A 17,249-nucleotide genomic window follows, 5' to 3' on the forward strand; every position below is an offset into this window, starting at 1 on the left:
GTGGCGGAGCCAAGGTTTTAGTTTAGGGGGGGCAAAATTGAAAGGCTAGATTGAAAGTAAAATTAATCTAAATATTACTAATCAATATAAATAACAAAATAGATAAACAATTATATACTAATGTAATTGTCATACAAGATCAAATATAATATAAACTTTAATTTATATTTGCATACCTAGTTTAATTTACTCAATTGGAAGATTTGCAAAATATACCTTGATACAAGTTTGTTTAAAATTTGATTTGAAAATCATTATTTTGATTAGGCTTCATCATAATCTCAATTGCTTACAAGTACACATTTTATATAATTAAAATAAATAAAATCACTTCATAGTTAATAACAATCAAATTAAGAGATTAATTTAAAGACATAGAAGTTAAACATGTGATTTGATTCCTCAAAATAAATCAATGTAAAAGTGTTAAGGATATAAAAATATACCTGCAAAGTTGTACTTTCTTGGCCTTGAATACTCTTAAAAAGTTATGTAAAATTCAATATTTCTTTCTCTATTCTTTTAAGTGGTAAGATCTAAGAAGTTAAAATTTTGGTCTATGGCAAAAATAAAGTATTTGAAACTGTGAAAAAGTTAAGATAGAAAAGAAAACAATTAGGAGGCTAGGGTTTTAGTTTGATATAAAAGGTTTTAAATATTATTTATTATTATTATGATGACGTGGATACCCTAATTCAAAGGAAATAATTGTGTGAAAAAGGCACTAGGGGGAAAAAAACTTGCAGTTGCTTAAGAACATGCGGCAGGAAAAAAAAAAAAAAAGGAATATGGTTTTTAAGTGGGACCCAAAAAACATAGTTTTGTTTAAAAAGACAAATAAACCTATGACATGTTTGTGTTATTTCTTATGGAAACTACACATGGAAAAAGACAAAATAGTGTTATTTGTCCTCTTGGGAACCAGATGCACAAAGCCATGTAGAATGTGATGATCATCCAAACTTCAGTATAGAGCTATTTCTAGTGGACAACCCAGAGGCATATGAGGATTCAAGTGAGCCAAGGTGGCATGGACATTCCCATTTTCATGTAGGAGAGAACAGCGGAACAACAAATGATCCGAATGAAATCCAAATCACAACTGGCATTCTCACTACACTGGAACAAGCTGGTCCACAGGAGAATAATTGGAAGCAAGAGATTCCCCACTGGCAGATTACACACACCAGAGTATAGCATTTTGAATCAGAAGTTAGCAAGAGCACTAACAACCCAGTTTTAATGGGAATAGCGCTGACGGTATATCTATCTAAGTCACAATCCCCTGGCTATATTCTAAATTTGGTCCAACTGTTTTCTCAGAACACTATGCAATCAATGGGCCTTTTCTTTCAACAACTGGTCCCTCAATGGCTGTACGACATTCATGCTATTCGACAGAACCAAGGATCAAATCCTATCACAAACCCACTGCATGAAAATCAAGCAAGCTTTGCCATTGAAGATATTACTCCTGGTAGGACCACATTAATGGACGGATTGGTTCCTTTAGCTACACTAACTGATGTTGAATCCAGACCTGCCTCACCTAAGAGACAGCGTGATGAGGATGATGGAGAAAAAAGCAGAGTTAATAGGAGAAGATTGAACCAAGAGCAGGGGAACTTCTCCAACAGGAATCACAACTTCACTGAAGAAGCTGATCCAATAATTACTTTACTGCATAACATTGAGTCTGAGAATAATGAGTTCATTCTTAGACTTAGAATCACAGGTCAATCTGATCAGTTTCAAGAGACTGAAGTTATATGGAGCAGACAGAATGCAGAAACTGAACATCAGCAGAACAAAGTTGCTAATCTAATCCAACTTTTGGCACACATAAGGCTTTCGGAGGCAGCCCAACAAAGGCCTCCGCAGCAGCCATGAAGACACTGGTATGGAACTGTAGGGGTCTTGGCAATACCTCTGCAGTTCAGCTCATCTCAAAAATTGTTGAAACTACTAACCCTGTCATCCTATTTCTAATGGAGACAAAGCAGAAGAAAGGAAGGGGAAAGTATTGGACCCAAAGGTGGAATTTTGAAAACTTTTGTGAAGTTGAAAGAGTAGGATTATCTGGGGGGCTTTTGTTGTGTTGGAAAAATATCAGTTTGAATGTACTAGAAGCTACAAAAAGTTTCATCCACACTAGAATGAAACATCCTACTTTTGGTTTGTGTTATTTCACTTTTGTATATGGCCATCCAAAAACCAGCAAAAGAAAGGAAGTGTGGGACCAACTTGCATCTTTCCAAGAACACATAAATGGTCCTTGGATATGGATTGGTGATTTTAACCAAGTGTTATCCAATGCAGAAAAACAATCCTCAACCTCTCAAAATTGTCCAGGAGCTTCATATTTACATAATTGTCTACGAGACACAGAAATGATACCATTACAATCTACGGGAGTCAAATACACATGGAAAAATAAAAGAGGTGGGGATGCGCTAGTCCTTGAAAAATTAGACAGAGCATTTATTAACAATGTATGGCTGCATACTTTTGAACATTGTACTCTTGAAGCCTGGCCTATCACGATATCTGATCATGCACCACTAGTCCTAGACATCAACAACATCCCCATATACAGAAGAAGGCCATTTAGATTTGAAGCTATGTGGCTACTACATCCTCGCTGTAAACAAGTAATCCAGCAAGAATGGCAGAAAAAGATCTCGGGTTCCCCTGCTTATATCCTTAAATCCAAACTTTACAATGTCAAGCAGGCTTGCATCAGTTGGAATAGAAATGAATTTGGAAATTTGCACCAGAAACTTTCCAAAATAAAGGAGGAGCTTACGTATATCCAAAATAACAGTGATATTCTAGAAATTGCCCAACTAGAACAACAAAAACAAAGAGAACTCCAACAACTTCTGAATATGGAGGAAGTATTTTGGGCACAAAAAGCAAGGAAGGAGTGGACAAAAAAGGGTGATAGAAATACTAGATATTTACATGCTATTGTTCACAAAAGAAGAGCAGCTAATCGCATCACAAGACTTAAGGGATCATATACAACAACATTTTCAAAGTACCTTCCATTCAGAATCAAGGGTAAATACTGCAACTATTATGGAGGCTTTGAATGAGTACACACTACCAGGACTCTCGCACCTACATCGGCAAATCCTGGATAGAGAATTTAACATAGAAGAGATTAAAAAGGCTGCTTTCCAATTGGGTTCATGGAAAGCCCCAGGCCCTGATGGTATTCCAGCAATGCTTTTCCAGAAATGTTGGGACACAATGGGACAAACAGTGACACAAGCTACATTAGTTTTCTCAGAACAGGCTACATACTCAAGGAACTAAACAACACGTTTATCACGTTGGTTCCTAAAAGTCTCAACCCAGAGAAAATTAGTGAGTACACACCTATCAGCTTATGTAATGTGGCCTATAAAATTGCTGCCAACGTTTTAGCAAATAGACTGAAACTAGTTATTGACGAGCTTATCACTCCTCACCAAAATGCATTTATCAAGGGTAGATTGATCACTGATAATATCATCTTGACTCATGAATTACTCCACACAATTAAGAGGAAAAAAAAGGGAAGGGTTTGTTTCACTGCACTAAAGTTGGATTTGAGCAAAGCCTATGATAGACTAAATTGGAATTTTCTTGAAGCCACACTCCAGAAGTTGGGTTTTAGCCAGCTATGGATTCAATTGGTAATGCAATGTATCACCACAGTAACATACAGCATTCTAGTCAATGGATCTCCCACAGAAAAATTCAAACCCAACTGTGGTATAAGGCAAGGTGACCCGCTATCACCATACCTATTCATCATTTGCACAAATATTCTGTCATGTATGTTGCAGAAATTAGAAGATACAGGTATGCTAAAGGGAGTGGTAATAAACAAGGGAGGGCTTCCTATCTCACATCTCATGTTTACGGATGACATTATCATCTTTTTCAAAGTTGCCATACAGAATACAGACAAGCTCAGCCAAACCATACAAAGCTTTTGTGAAATGTCAGGCCAAAAGATAAATGGCACCAAATCAGTCATGGTGGTCAGTCCTAACTATGACGACGTTATAAAAGAAGACTTAGTTAGAAAGTTCAAAGTAAATATTGCAGAGAGGATTGGAAAATATCTAGGGATCCCAGTAGACCCGGGAACAACTAAAAGAGAAGTTGGCAACCAAATCATTGATCGGCTACAAAGTAGACTCCAAACTTGGAAAGGTAAGCTCTTATCACCTGTAGGGAAGCTAACTCTTATGAAATCAGTTATGCAAGCCATGCCAATCTATTCTATGTCGATCCATAGATTATCAAAAGATACCTGCAATAGAATTGACAGAATCATTAGAGATTTTTGGTGGGGAAACAATGCAGAAGTGAGGAAGTTACATACCATAGCTTGGGATACAATTTGCCAACCTAAGGAATTAGGAGGTGTCGGTATTAGGAAGACAGAACAATTTAATCAAGCACTCTTAGCCAAGCAATACTGGAGAATAACCTAGAATCCACAATCACTACTAGCTACTACTCTTAAAGGGAAGTACTTTCTAACAGCTCAAAACCTCTGGGATATGGAACGATGTCCAACTACTGCATCCCAAATATGGAAAGGAATATGGAGGACAAAAGAAACACTACTGATAGGAGCAAAATGGCAAGTAGGTATGGGAGATGGCATCAAATTAAAGGATCCACTATGGTATAGACCATGGAATGAAACATCATTGGTGGAATATGGACTGGACTGAGGCACAGTTAGAGATCTTATGGATACTGAAACAGGCACTTGGAGGGCTGAAATCATTGCAAATGTATATGAAACGAGAGTTGCACGAGAGATTTTTAACACTCCACACTCAAAGTTTGGAGTACCGGATAAAATTTTATGGTTGCAATCACAGAAGGGGACCTACAAAGTAAATGAAGGATACAAACTGATTACTATGGGGCAAGATGGGACAATTAATTATGGAATGAATAGACATGGCTAGAAACACCTTTGAAAACTAAAAATACCATATAAAATATGTCTGTTCTTATGGAAATTATTACATAATGGGCTACCCACTAGATTGGAGCTAAACAGAAGACAAATTATTGTTAGCACCAATTGTGTAATGTGTGAGCAAGAAGAAGAAACATTGGACCACCTTTTCCTCAAATGTCCTTTCGCTAGAGCTTTATGGTTTGGCTCATCACGGAACATTCGTTTTGATGCTATCCCCTCTATCCGGCAATGGTTGATAAGCATTCTTGAAAAATATAAGGCAGGTAATGGATAGGAAGATAATGTTCTTACAGATATTAGTGCTACTCTTTGGGTGATTTGGACTTACGGAAATAAGGTTCTATTTGAGAATAAAGCTGTTGACATCCAACAAGCCATTTCAAGCAACAGTTACTTCATGACAGAATGGAAAATAGAATTAGATGAATACCTCCAAATTGGTTCAACAACTACTGAAACTGCTGGAAACCAGTCTACATGCAGAACTCAGAATTGGCAAGCAATATTTATAGTAGATATAAAAAAGCGTTCGCGCGAAGCTATTTGGAATGGAGGTGCCTTTGTGATCAAAAATCGTTTAGGCCAGTCCGTTCGTAAAGGTTGTTATTCCTGGCATTCCAGCAATGATGAAACCAACTTACTATCCACAATTAGAGAAGCTTTGTATGAGGCGTGGAAACAAGGTTTCAGGGAGGTAATCCTCTTTCTACAATCAAATCACGGAGTAAAGCTAATTCAAACACATTGCTTGACTAGCTTGGAAAAGGTCCCGATCATGGAAGATATTGCAACATTACAAAAGATGTTTAAACATATTCACGTCCAAGTTGCTCCTCAACTGGTGATCCAACAAGTTCAGGGATTGGCAGACATGGCAACAGTATGCTTTACAAGGCTCACTTGGATATGATTTGTTTGGTGGTAACAAAAAAAAAAAAAAAAAAAAGTGTTATTTGTCCTCTGAGTATGGAACATTTGAGTTCAAAATGGCAGGTATTGTAAATTGCAATACTATATAGGATTTTTTTTGGGGAGGTCAGGGGGGCAACTGCCCCCCCTTGTCCCCCCTGCCTCCACCCCTACCGCAAATGGATCCGATCTCTTTGAAAGTTGTGGAGCCCAATAATTCAATGATCTTTCGTGCAACACCAAAAGGGATTGCTTCGGCCATTTCTTCTTGGTCAGTGAAAGAAAACACAGGAAGATAGATTACAAGGAAGCTGAAGGCTGTAGTAAACTTTTTGGGATGGAAAGCTGTAGTTAAACTTGAAATGTCAGTGGGAGCAGGAATAGTTTGAAGTTGCTCCGAAGCAAGGTTTTAGCCAAATAAAATGAGGGCCGACTCCACTGACAAACAAAACAGGACAAACAGAACATGGGAGGGTATTCTTTTTCTTATTATATTATTATACGAGTATTTTATTTTAAGGCAATTATTAATAAATTATTTTTAGGCAACTTTAATATAACTAAAATATAAAAAGGGTTAAAAATTTTAGTTTTTTTTTTTAAATAAAATGTTTTTAAAAATAATTTCTACAATAATGCTTTTATGACATCCGTCAATTTTTACCTATTATTATTAGACACGCTTCGGGCGACAAATCATATGCTTGTGAAATCACTTAAATGTTTTAGTTTGGTAAATTCATTTCACTTAGTTTTGGGTGGCAACTTTTGTATCTTTTAATTTTTGTTTGGGTATGTACATTGTTCATGGTCTTGGCAAGTGGGCGTTGCAAAATGATTTTGTTGGCAGAGTAGTATCTGTCATACCCTCTTCGCCCCTCATATTGTTCACTCTACTTGAGTTACGTTGGTCACTTCTTTTCAATTTGTTTATATATAAAATAGTTATCCCCTTTTGTGATATTGAGTTGAGCAAAATCCTTGTATTATTTTGTTTGTTTTGATAGAAAATCTTGTATTAAAAAAAAAATATATATATATATATATATATTTTAATGTTTGGTAGCATAAAAAAAATGAGTCAAAACGGTCAACATAAAAAGTATGACTTATTTTTTAGAAATTGTTAGGAGATCGTTATCCAACTCTATCTCACTGCAAACTAAATAAAGGAAGTTAGGAAATCGTTTCCTAACTCATTTAACATTGCTATTAAACATAGGAAAATGAAATTTTTTATTAAAAAATAAGTTTTGAAAAATGACTTATTTTCTAGAAAACATTAACGTCAAAATAAAAAAAAAAAAAAAAAATGCTTGTTTGATACATTCATAATTGGAGATGAGAAGATTTGAATTTTGAATGTCTCCATTAGAAATGCTATGAGGTGCCAACTAATTGAGTCATAGGGCTTATTCACATAGAAGAGGTCAGATATCGTTTAAAAAACAAAAGTTGTATTGACCAATCGCTTTTTGTGGAAATCACTTGCCACAACATCAAGGCTTTTGGTTAGGTATTATAAAACCCATTAAAAAAAATTAACTATATATCAAAATAGTTCTACAAGTTATATATTCTTGATATATCAAAAATTTAAGTACCTTAGAGACTAAAAGCATTCATTCAAAACTTCAAAGACTAAAAGCACTAAATAAATTTTATTCTCATGTAATCATTGTTACTATCAAATGTACCCTAATAGAACTAATGTAACACCCTGACCCAATTTTTATAATTAAACAATGTGTTTAAGTGGTTAAGTATTATTATTATTTTTAAGCCACTTATTTTCTAAAATTAATATAAGAGTAATTAATAAACATATTACTTTATAATGCCATTATGTGGTTAAGTTATGAGATATATATATATATATATACATATATATAGTTGTTGGTGTTCTAACTATATATGATGCATGAGATATTATAGTGAAAATTCCACCCACATGCAATCAATTGAAATTCAACACATGTAAAGCCAAAGAACCATGCATGATGACAAACCCCATAGACCAAGACTTGGCCATGCAATCACCAAGTTCCACCTCACTTCTTCCTTGACTTTTCTCAAGCTCTAGGACATCCCATAAGCTCTCTTGCTCTCATTTCCCACGGGTCCATGCAAAATCTGAATTCTCACTTCACTTTTATCTCTTTTCTCTTAAGGAAAGTGCTAGAAACTCTCTTAAGTCCCTTTTGTCAAACCCATGGGTCCACACTTTGAAAGAAAGACAAGACTCCATCCTAATTCTTCTTTTATGCTTTCTCAAAGTAATTAGAACATATATCCTCTTTTAATGTGATGGATATAACTTTATAAAGGTAAGGATATATATATATATATATATATGTACATGTAAAGTGATATTATTTTTTTTAGGAAAGTGTAAGTGTGAATGCAAAGAAAAAGAAAGGTTGAAAAAGTGGGTGGTGAGATTTTTCCTTCGCATCACACGTATTCCACCCAAGTCCACTCTCCTTATCTGATTTTGCTGCCCCAAAAGTCTTCTCCCATATCTAATCTTCTTGGCTGCACCAGACAAGAAAGTCCAGCTCCTTTACTTCTTTCTCTGTTCCTCTTTCTTTGCTCTTCTTTCTCTCTTCTTCCTTTGTTCTTACATGGCAGCCCTCCCTCTATCACCAAAGAAAAATATCTCTCTCTAAAGAAGAAAGTAAAGAGTTAACACTAAAATTTCAACTTCAAATTGTTTGGGGTAAGTAATCAAAACTTCATTTATTTATTTTTACTTCTTTATCCTCTATCCTGATTTTAGAGGCTGAACTATGATTCTATGTTTGTGATTGAAAGTTTGATGACATTTTGATCAATTGAATGCTTATTAACATATTTTAATATGTATACTATAGGTCTAAAAATACCCAAATGAGATTAAGGCCTATTGCTATTTTTATGATGATTTTGTAAGAATATGTACTGAAGCTGTCTCTGTGACAGATTTGAGGTTTACAACAAGAAAAATATGTATTAAATCATATTTTGTGAATTAGGAAGCTAGGAGTAGTTTTTGTGAACTCTAAGACACATATGGTTGTTATGGAAGTGGTCTCACAGAATTTGGATAAATATAAAAATAATGGTTTAATTTCCAAGTTGCATGAAATTCTGTCAGGACAGATTTGAGTATGCTGTCTTGTGTGATTTTTAGTAAATCATGGGTTTATTCTTTGACTCGGAAATTTTTATGTTTATAATGGACATACAGGGGAGTATTTATGTAAAATTTCATGATAATTGGATGTGTTTGGACAGCCCATTTGTATTTTACAAATGGAGCATATGCTGCTGAAATGAGCAGTGAACAACATACACTACACCTAATTTTGTGGATTTAATTCTCAAGTTAGGGTGAATGTTTTGAGCTATAATTTAATATGCTCATCCTTTGGTATGTTAAAATCATATATAAATTTTATGAATTGGTTTCTCTATGATTTAGTACATCATGTTGTCTGAAGAATGTATTTTGTATTTGTGGGAACCTCTTTGAGGTGGGATTAGAACTTTCTTGATTCTAAGAGATAGGCTTTGAAATGAATGTGAAGTTTATGATAAGGAATTATGGATAGTAATAAGCTTTGATATTTGGTTTAGGTGTTACCAGTATCCAAGTCTAAGATCCTTCGACTTTAGGCTCTCGATTCCTCTGCTTTCAGGTAAGGGATAAGTTATATGGGTATTTGGTAAGTCATGAGGTTATTTTAAAGTATATTATGCATTAAAATGTTTTTGATTATAGATATTGCATGTAATCATTATTTTGACAAAGATGTGTTCGTGCGTTTTCGAAACTCTATGTATATGATTTGAGCATATTGATGCCATTACTAATTTCCATGAACATGAAGTTTAAAGAAAAGAATGGAAATGCTATTATTATGAAATGTTATGCAAAATAAGAAATTTTAGTATGATGTAAAGTATGAAATGTTTTCGGGTTATGTCCTTTGGTGATTTGAACTCTGCCAGTAGGGATTAATTATTGGCTTTCCATGGAAAACGTTATATGATTGGCCATTAAGTGGGACTAGCTCTGCTGTACCCGCCCCTTGTTGGTTATGGCCAACTTGTTGGGGAAGCCAACCTACCCCCATAGTTGGAAGATATGTATTATGATGTAATCCTGGGAATACCTGGCATTGTGGGGAATGCTGGATGCCTAGCACCGTGGTGCTAGAAGCCTCCCAAATAAGTACAGACTTATCAGATATAGACTAACCAATAAGTTATTTATGAACAACTATGTTATGTTATTAATCATGAGAGAATTATTTTGTTAAAATGCATTATGAAAAGTAAAAGCTCTCATGGCAAGAAGAAGTTTCTGATGAAAAGAAAGACTGTTCATTAAAGATAAAAGTTTCTGAAGTTCTATTATGCTATAAAGATAAAACTTCTGATGAAAGTACAAGTTATGTTTAAAAGTTATCAGATACCTGTTCTTTATGAAATGTTAAGTTTTATGACTATGAAAGTTATAATATTTTTCACAAAAATGTTTATAAAGAAAGATTTTCTTATTGGGTCAAGATGTTTCTAGTTTAGTACAAAGTTGTTGATTATCTAATTTAAGTAAAAATGATTATTTTGTAATGAGAATATACAGATGGTGACTTTGTAGGAAATGAAATAAGCTTAATCCGAAAGGTTTTGGTAATATTAACTTGATAAGAAAAAGGAGAACAATTATTTTCTATGAAGAGCATATAAGCTATTATTATGAATAGTATAAAATACTATGCATGGGAAAATGTTCTCCTATTCAAATATTCATAGAATGAAATAATCTGATTTACATGCATCCTTATTAAATTCTCATATATCTTACCTTTACTGAGTTGTGTAGCTCACCCCTTCCACTCTTTCAGTTAGCAGGTTTTATTTTGGTGCAGAGGGAGCCTTAGTCGAGTTTGGAAGGAGTTGGTTTTAGTTTTATAAGTATAGATCCTAAATTAGCATTCTGACGTTTAGCTTTATAGTCATTGTGTATTGTAGGATCAAATGAAAGTTGTGTACCTTAAAGTATTAAGAGATGTATTATGTAAAAGTATGGAAATTAAATGACTGGTGGATTATGTTATATTTTGAGTATGGTGTAGATGCTCTGACTATCAATTGAAAAATTATATCAAGAAGTAAAGAAACAAGTATGAAAAGAAAAAGATAAGCTTTTGGAAAATTTTTATAAAAGTTAAGTTGGTTCTTGTTAATATCAGGTTTAAACTTGATATTAGCATGCCGATCATGGTCACAAATCCGGGTATCGGGTTTGGGGCGTGACAACTAAAGCCAGCTCAAGGTATTGTGGGGCCTAAAGTTGGTACTTCAAATGAGACCCTATTCTTATATCTTAAATATTAATAAAAGATTTATTTAAATTTTGATTTTTTTTCATTTAAAAAATATAGTTATTGATGCAAAATTATGAATTAAAACTAATCTAGTCCAATACTCAATGACTATACAACTAAAATAAGCACTATCTATTGAGTGAAGCAACCAAATAATAAAAAAAGTTTAATTGAAAATTTTAATAAAATTATACATTTAATATCTTAAAATAAAATTTGACAATAAATTTATTTACCATTATTAGTTATACATTTATTTAATTTTTTTTTACAATTTTTTTATTATATAGAAGTGTTGATGTGGACAAAAAAAAAAAGTGAAGGTGAAAATCTATTTAGTAAAAAAAACTAAGAGCTAAGTTTCAAGAATAAAACAAAGGAAAAGTAAAGCAAGAACTACAGTTTTTAAAGAACTGTCAAACTTGAAATGAAGTACACTCATCACAAAGCTCAATGGAGAAGATGGTTGGAAGCACAACTTAGAAGCTTTAAAAAAATCACTTTCCCACATTTTTTTATTTCATTTTTTTTAGAGAGAGACATAGAGAGTGATCTTTTGGCATTTGTGTGGGAGATTAATGAGTTCTATACTCTAAAATTGAGAAAAACAAACAGTCATTGCCATATCCAATGAAGAAGATTTTTCTTTTTATAGTTTTTCTTTGAGAAAAGATTTCTTTTTATTTATTGGCTAATATTTGGGGCTTAATTAATACTCTCATTGGTATATAGATCTATTGGATAAAATTTAGGGGTTTTTTTTCATGGGAGTCCTTAGGTGGTTGGCTATTTGCCTCATACTGTTACCCGACCTTGATTAAGGTAATAATGATTTTGATTCTATTTTCTTGACTTAGAAGTGCTTGTTTAGTTTGAGCATAAAGGTGATTCGTAAATTATAAGAACAAACCATTTAACCCAACCGGAAATTCTAAAGAGTACAATATTATAAACTACACCTTCTCCTTTTCTTTTCTTTTTTTCTTTTTTTTTTCCTTTTTTCTTTTTATAAATATTAAAAACTACATCTTCTCATTTAGATCTGTTTTTAATCCTTTAATTTATTTTTATTTTTCATTTCAGTTCTTTAAATTTAATACGATTTCAATATAGTCATTTGACTATTTATGTACAATCTCAACACTAATTTTTTTTTATAAAAAAAAAAAAAATTAAAAGGATTTAGAAATCAATTGAAGTTAAAAAATTGAAATGAAAAAAGAAAATTAAAAAAGAAAAGAAAAAGAGAGAGTTAAGGAACTGAATTGAAAATATGTTAAAGTTAAAGGATATAATTATTTACTTAGCCTATTATTTTTAAAATTTTACTATTGGAAATTTTGTCTACATCAATACTAACCTAAAAACAATATGAAAAGAAAATACAATTATAACTTATAACTTATAACCATCCATCTTTGAAACCTTGACAATATATATTAAGAGAAGTAGCTTCATTTCTTATTCTTTTCTAAGCAATTCATTCATTATAACCTTGAAATTAAGAAAAAGGTCTGAAGTGGCTCAGATTTACAAGTTTTCATAAAGGGAACCCCACTTCTGAACTCAATAATAATTCTGCCTAAGAAAAAGCTTCACAGCTGAACTCCTCGTGAAGACTATAAAGACTATAAGAAGATTATAGGGTAAGCTCAAGCTTTCCGTAACATGTGCATGTGAGATGTTGATCATAAGTTTGAGTAAATGTTAAGAGCTTTGTAGCTGGGTCTTGTGGTTGAGTCTTATAACTTAATTAGCACCTCTTCATGCATAAAATGCTTGAGGTTTAGGGCAAAATGGCTCAAACTGTGGGTTAGCAGCTTGAGTAAATTCATTCCACCTTAGTTTTGAGAGGAGAGTCTTTGTATCTTATAATCGAAGAATCGCCAATGTGTTACAGTTAGTTCAACTAGTAAAATCTCATGTTGTCAAATAAGTTATCTGGGGTTTAATTACCGTCTGCACAAAAAATTTGGTATCTTGAGCAAATCCTATAGATTGAAACTATCTCTCAAAAAAAAAAAAAAATTGTATGTTATCATTTAGTAAAAATAATATTGGACATATAATGATATGATATATGATATTTTAATGTAATTATGAAACCCCTTTTTTTCATAATTAATAGTGTCAAATGTCAAAACTAAACTTCGCACAAAATAAAAGATGATTTTATAATAAAATTTTTAATTTTATCCATTAAAAGGAAAATTGTTGCAAATTTAACATAGGATTAATCATAAATGATGGTTAAGATTCAAAATAATGTTGAGTTGCATTTTGATAAATCACAAATAATTGAGTAGAAATATATTAAGAAAAAATATTTTATATATTTTCTTTTGTTTCTATTTTGTTAATATTAAATGTTAATTTTATATTTCATAAATTAATTTAATTTTGAATTTTAATATATTAAGAGAAGAAGCTTTGAAGCAATTCATTAGTATGTGGGAGAAGAAATAAGTTTGTTTGAGAAGGTAAAAAATAAAAAATGTACTCTTTTGGTATCTCTTGACCAGAAAGTTTTATAATCCACCTGGGGTGCCTCAACGGTAAGGGAGAGTGTCTAGACTAATTGTAAACCCAGAAATCTTTGGTTTGATTCCTAGCTAAGGCATTTTGCAATTCACCTGCTGCCTGCTCAATGGGTGTGTGTAGGCATTTGGTGATTACCCTTAGGGATGGTCCCACTGGCTCATACCTTGGAGGGGTTCCTCATCATCACTCATCATAAAAATAAATAAAATAAAAACATTTCTCCCAATGTCCAACTTGGCGTTGACTCTACGGCTAGTTTCATCCACTTATATTAATATCATTTGCATGAGCTTTAAGCATACATCAAGGGACTTCATCTTGAATTGATCTAGTATGTCATCCATAAACAATGAATTGATCTAGTATGTCATCCATAACCAATGCAAAGAGATATGACCTTAAAGCTAATCCCTGATATAAACATATTTTCATAGAAAAGTCATTTGTAATGCCTTCACTTGTTCTCATAGAAATTAAAATTTCATTAAACATATCCTCAGTCACCTTAGTATACTTAATAGGAACCCTTTTACTTTCAAATTTCACCACATAATCTGTCTAGATACTCATTAGAATCACTTAAGATTTTAATTATACAAAATTAAGTAGTCTGATCAATGGAATATGTCTCTGTGGGGAATAGAAGAAAAATGAAGCTTTTCTCCAATGCTCTAGTAAATCAATGTTGACCAATTCCAAATTCTGACAGCAATATGGAAATGTCACCTTCTATTTGAACCCAAAAGGGCATCTTTTGCCGAGTCCTGAATAACTTCTTCTAGAGAAGATTGTTGCAAGAAAGCCTTGGTGTGAAGTTCTTCCTTGTCAAATTTTTTCCTTAATATAACAATATTTTCTACTTACGGCACTTTGAATCCTAGCAATAGCAGATATCAAAATAAGAAATTAGTAGAAACAAAAAGAACTTGATTTCAATAGAATTGAACTATTGCCTCACATATCTTTATAACCATTTGTTTATTGCTTGACAGCTAGCCATTGTTATTTTATTAGTTACCAACAAGCATTCAAAAAAAAAAATTTTATTAAAAAAAATCATTAAAATGAAATCTTACCCGACCCTACAAAATTCCAAATTTATGTGATTTTTATAGATGTCAAAACAAAAGCTGGATTATACTTCAAGACTACATCAAAGATGAAAGGAAATCCATGTTATGTAAGTTCAAAACAACTTTTCAACCAAGGCTTTAATGAAGTCTTAACTCTAAAGATCCATCTTAATGGAACATCCACAATCTTTTCCAGGACTGAAGCTACTCAATATATGAAACATAAAATTGGTAATAATCCATTTATTTTTCCTAGCATGTTGAATCAACAGCCTATGCTTTTGATCCATCTACCTTATCACTTTGTTTACAAATATGCATCCATAGTTTTCTGGAATATAAAAGAAGCCAAAGCTACAGAAAATATAAATTTACTTTATAAACTGTTATATAATAAGTCACCTATTTAATCTGGATAAATATTTTTCTAAATAGTTGTTGTGAATAAGAAATTCCAAACATATATAAGCTTCATGAATATTGTTATTTTCATAGGTAAAAGAATTATAGAGAAAATGCATCAAACTGATTCTCATAGGCAATCTGTTTCAATAGCAAAGCAACTATAGGGAGGAAAGTGTGAAGTTACTACCTTTCAATATTTAGATATGAACGAAATACTGATGCACCAGAAGATACTGGTAGAACATCCCAAGTAGCAGTTGGCTAGTTGCCCTAAATCTGAAGATAAACTCAAAAAGGCACTGGTAGAAGATAAAACTTGTGACATTCGTAGCATCTTGCATGCAAATTGAATATTTCTTGTATTAAACAAAATCTGCCAATGGAGAGATAACAAAAAGGATTCTTAATCTGATTTTTAGAATGGCTATTACAATATAAGGATTGATTGAAGTAAGACTCATTTTTTTTCTTGTAGATGCAAAAGTAGTACCTGTTTTCTTTTTCTTTTTCTTTTTCTTTTTTGAAGAAAACACCACTCTTGTCTGGTTTAGAATTCTGACCTTGTCTTATATCTGCATACAGAATTAAATCATTGAGAAACTTAACCAAATTTAAACAAAAGAAAACAAGAGAAACTCGGGTATTTTCTTAACAGAAAAGGATTGAATCTTAAATGAGTTGTGTGAACCTTTCAAAATCCGGGACTGTATGATCCTCCAAAAATCAATTCAAATCACAAAGATTAGAGCAGTCCCAACCTATTTCCACCTGGCATCATGTTAAAGAGTAAGGGAAAGAACATACTATAAAGTATCCAATTCTATGTTTTCGCCACTTTACAAAAAGACACTCCTAATTAATTTTGGTATCTCCAATTCCAGTTATTTAAAATTTTATATTTCAATTCATCCATTTTTTTTAATAATTAAATGCATAATCCGTTTGGAATTGAGTACATTTATAAACTCTATATTTCAAGCTGTGCTTTTAATAATGAAGCTAAAGAACGACCAGCTAAGAAAGCATATAGATTTCTGCGTTAAAATCTCCTACAAATCTAACAAAACTTGATAGAAGCCCTATACAAAAAGAAATAATTTAAGCAACAAAATACCTGATTACTATTTGAAATAATCTAAGAACACAGCATTACTCCAATATCAGCAAGTGTGACTTTTGACTTTGTTCATGCACCTAATCAATAAACAAACCAAGTATATCACTTTACCAAATTGATTTTGAGATACTTTATGTGTAGTGATGATTAGAATTATAACGAGGGTAGTTAACAGAGATGAGAGGAGGTTGGTTTCCAGGTAGGGAAGAAAATAGAGTTGAGAATTTGAAGTTCTACAACAATTAGTATAGGCAGATGGAGTTTGTCAATGGGTGGGATTGTTTAAGAGTAGCACAACAGGACAGAGTTAAAGAAGACAATTCTTTTGGTAGAGTTTACGTTGAATTTGTAGTTCGAGTGTACGACTGACTGAATATTACGACTTTGAATGCAGATAAAAATAATATGAAAACATTAATGTTTAAACGTGCACATATCATTAGACTTTATCTTCAGACATTAAAAAGCAACTGAAATCAATTTGCAATTTGAAACTGACGAGAACACAATGGCAAGTTCCTTCAAACATAATTGGCTTGTTGACATCCTTCTCAAAAAGCTAACAGGCATGCCTTGCATGTTGTTCCTAGCACTCCATTCCTTCCAGCTGATGCAAACTTAAGGCAGTCGCACAAAATTCTTCAAAATCCAAATATTTGTATTGAATAGAACTAATTCAAATACAAAAGTTGACAATCAGCTTCCACTCTTATCATTATATATTTTGGGAAAAATTTTTAGTGACAACAAACAGAAATGTGATTTTTGACAGAATTACCATGGTTTGCATAATTTAGGGCCTGTGAATCCTTCATCAAATTGGGGGAATT

At 32.6% G+C, this 17,249-nt stretch overlaps 2 long non-coding RNA genes across 3 annotated transcripts; one reads left to right on the top strand and one right to left on the bottom strand.

Annotated features, from left to right (window-relative positions):
* The first annotated feature begins 8,410 nt into the window (after positions 1-8,410).
* Positions 8,411-11,079, top strand: LOC115982220. Of its 2 annotated transcripts, XR_004089557.1 has the most exons (3): positions 8,411-8,627; positions 9,527-9,588; positions 10,801-11,079. It is a non-coding gene; the product is annotated as an uncharacterized LOC115982220 (long non-coding RNA). The 2 variants fall into 2 exon arrangements; XR_004089556.1 differs by lacking the exon at positions 8,411-8,627 and having other exon boundaries at positions 9,337-9,588.
* Positions 11,080-14,291: 3,212 nt separating this feature from the next.
* On the bottom strand, positions 14,292-16,813 carry LOC115978750. The gene is made up of 5 exons (XR_004088854.1): positions 16,417-16,813; positions 15,991-16,070; positions 15,793-15,874; positions 15,490-15,675; positions 14,292-14,701 (listed from the first exon to the last, which is right to left on the bottom strand). It is a non-coding gene; the product is annotated as an uncharacterized LOC115978750 (long non-coding RNA).
* Positions 16,814-17,249: the final 436 nt, after the last annotated feature.

Source organism: Quercus lobata, chromosome 3 (genome assembly GCF_001633185.2).
Source record: "Quercus lobata isolate SW786 chromosome 3, ValleyOak3.0 Primary Assembly, whole genome shotgun sequence".
Lineage (NCBI taxonomy): Eukaryota > Viridiplantae > Streptophyta > Magnoliopsida > Fagales > Fagaceae > Quercus > Quercus lobata.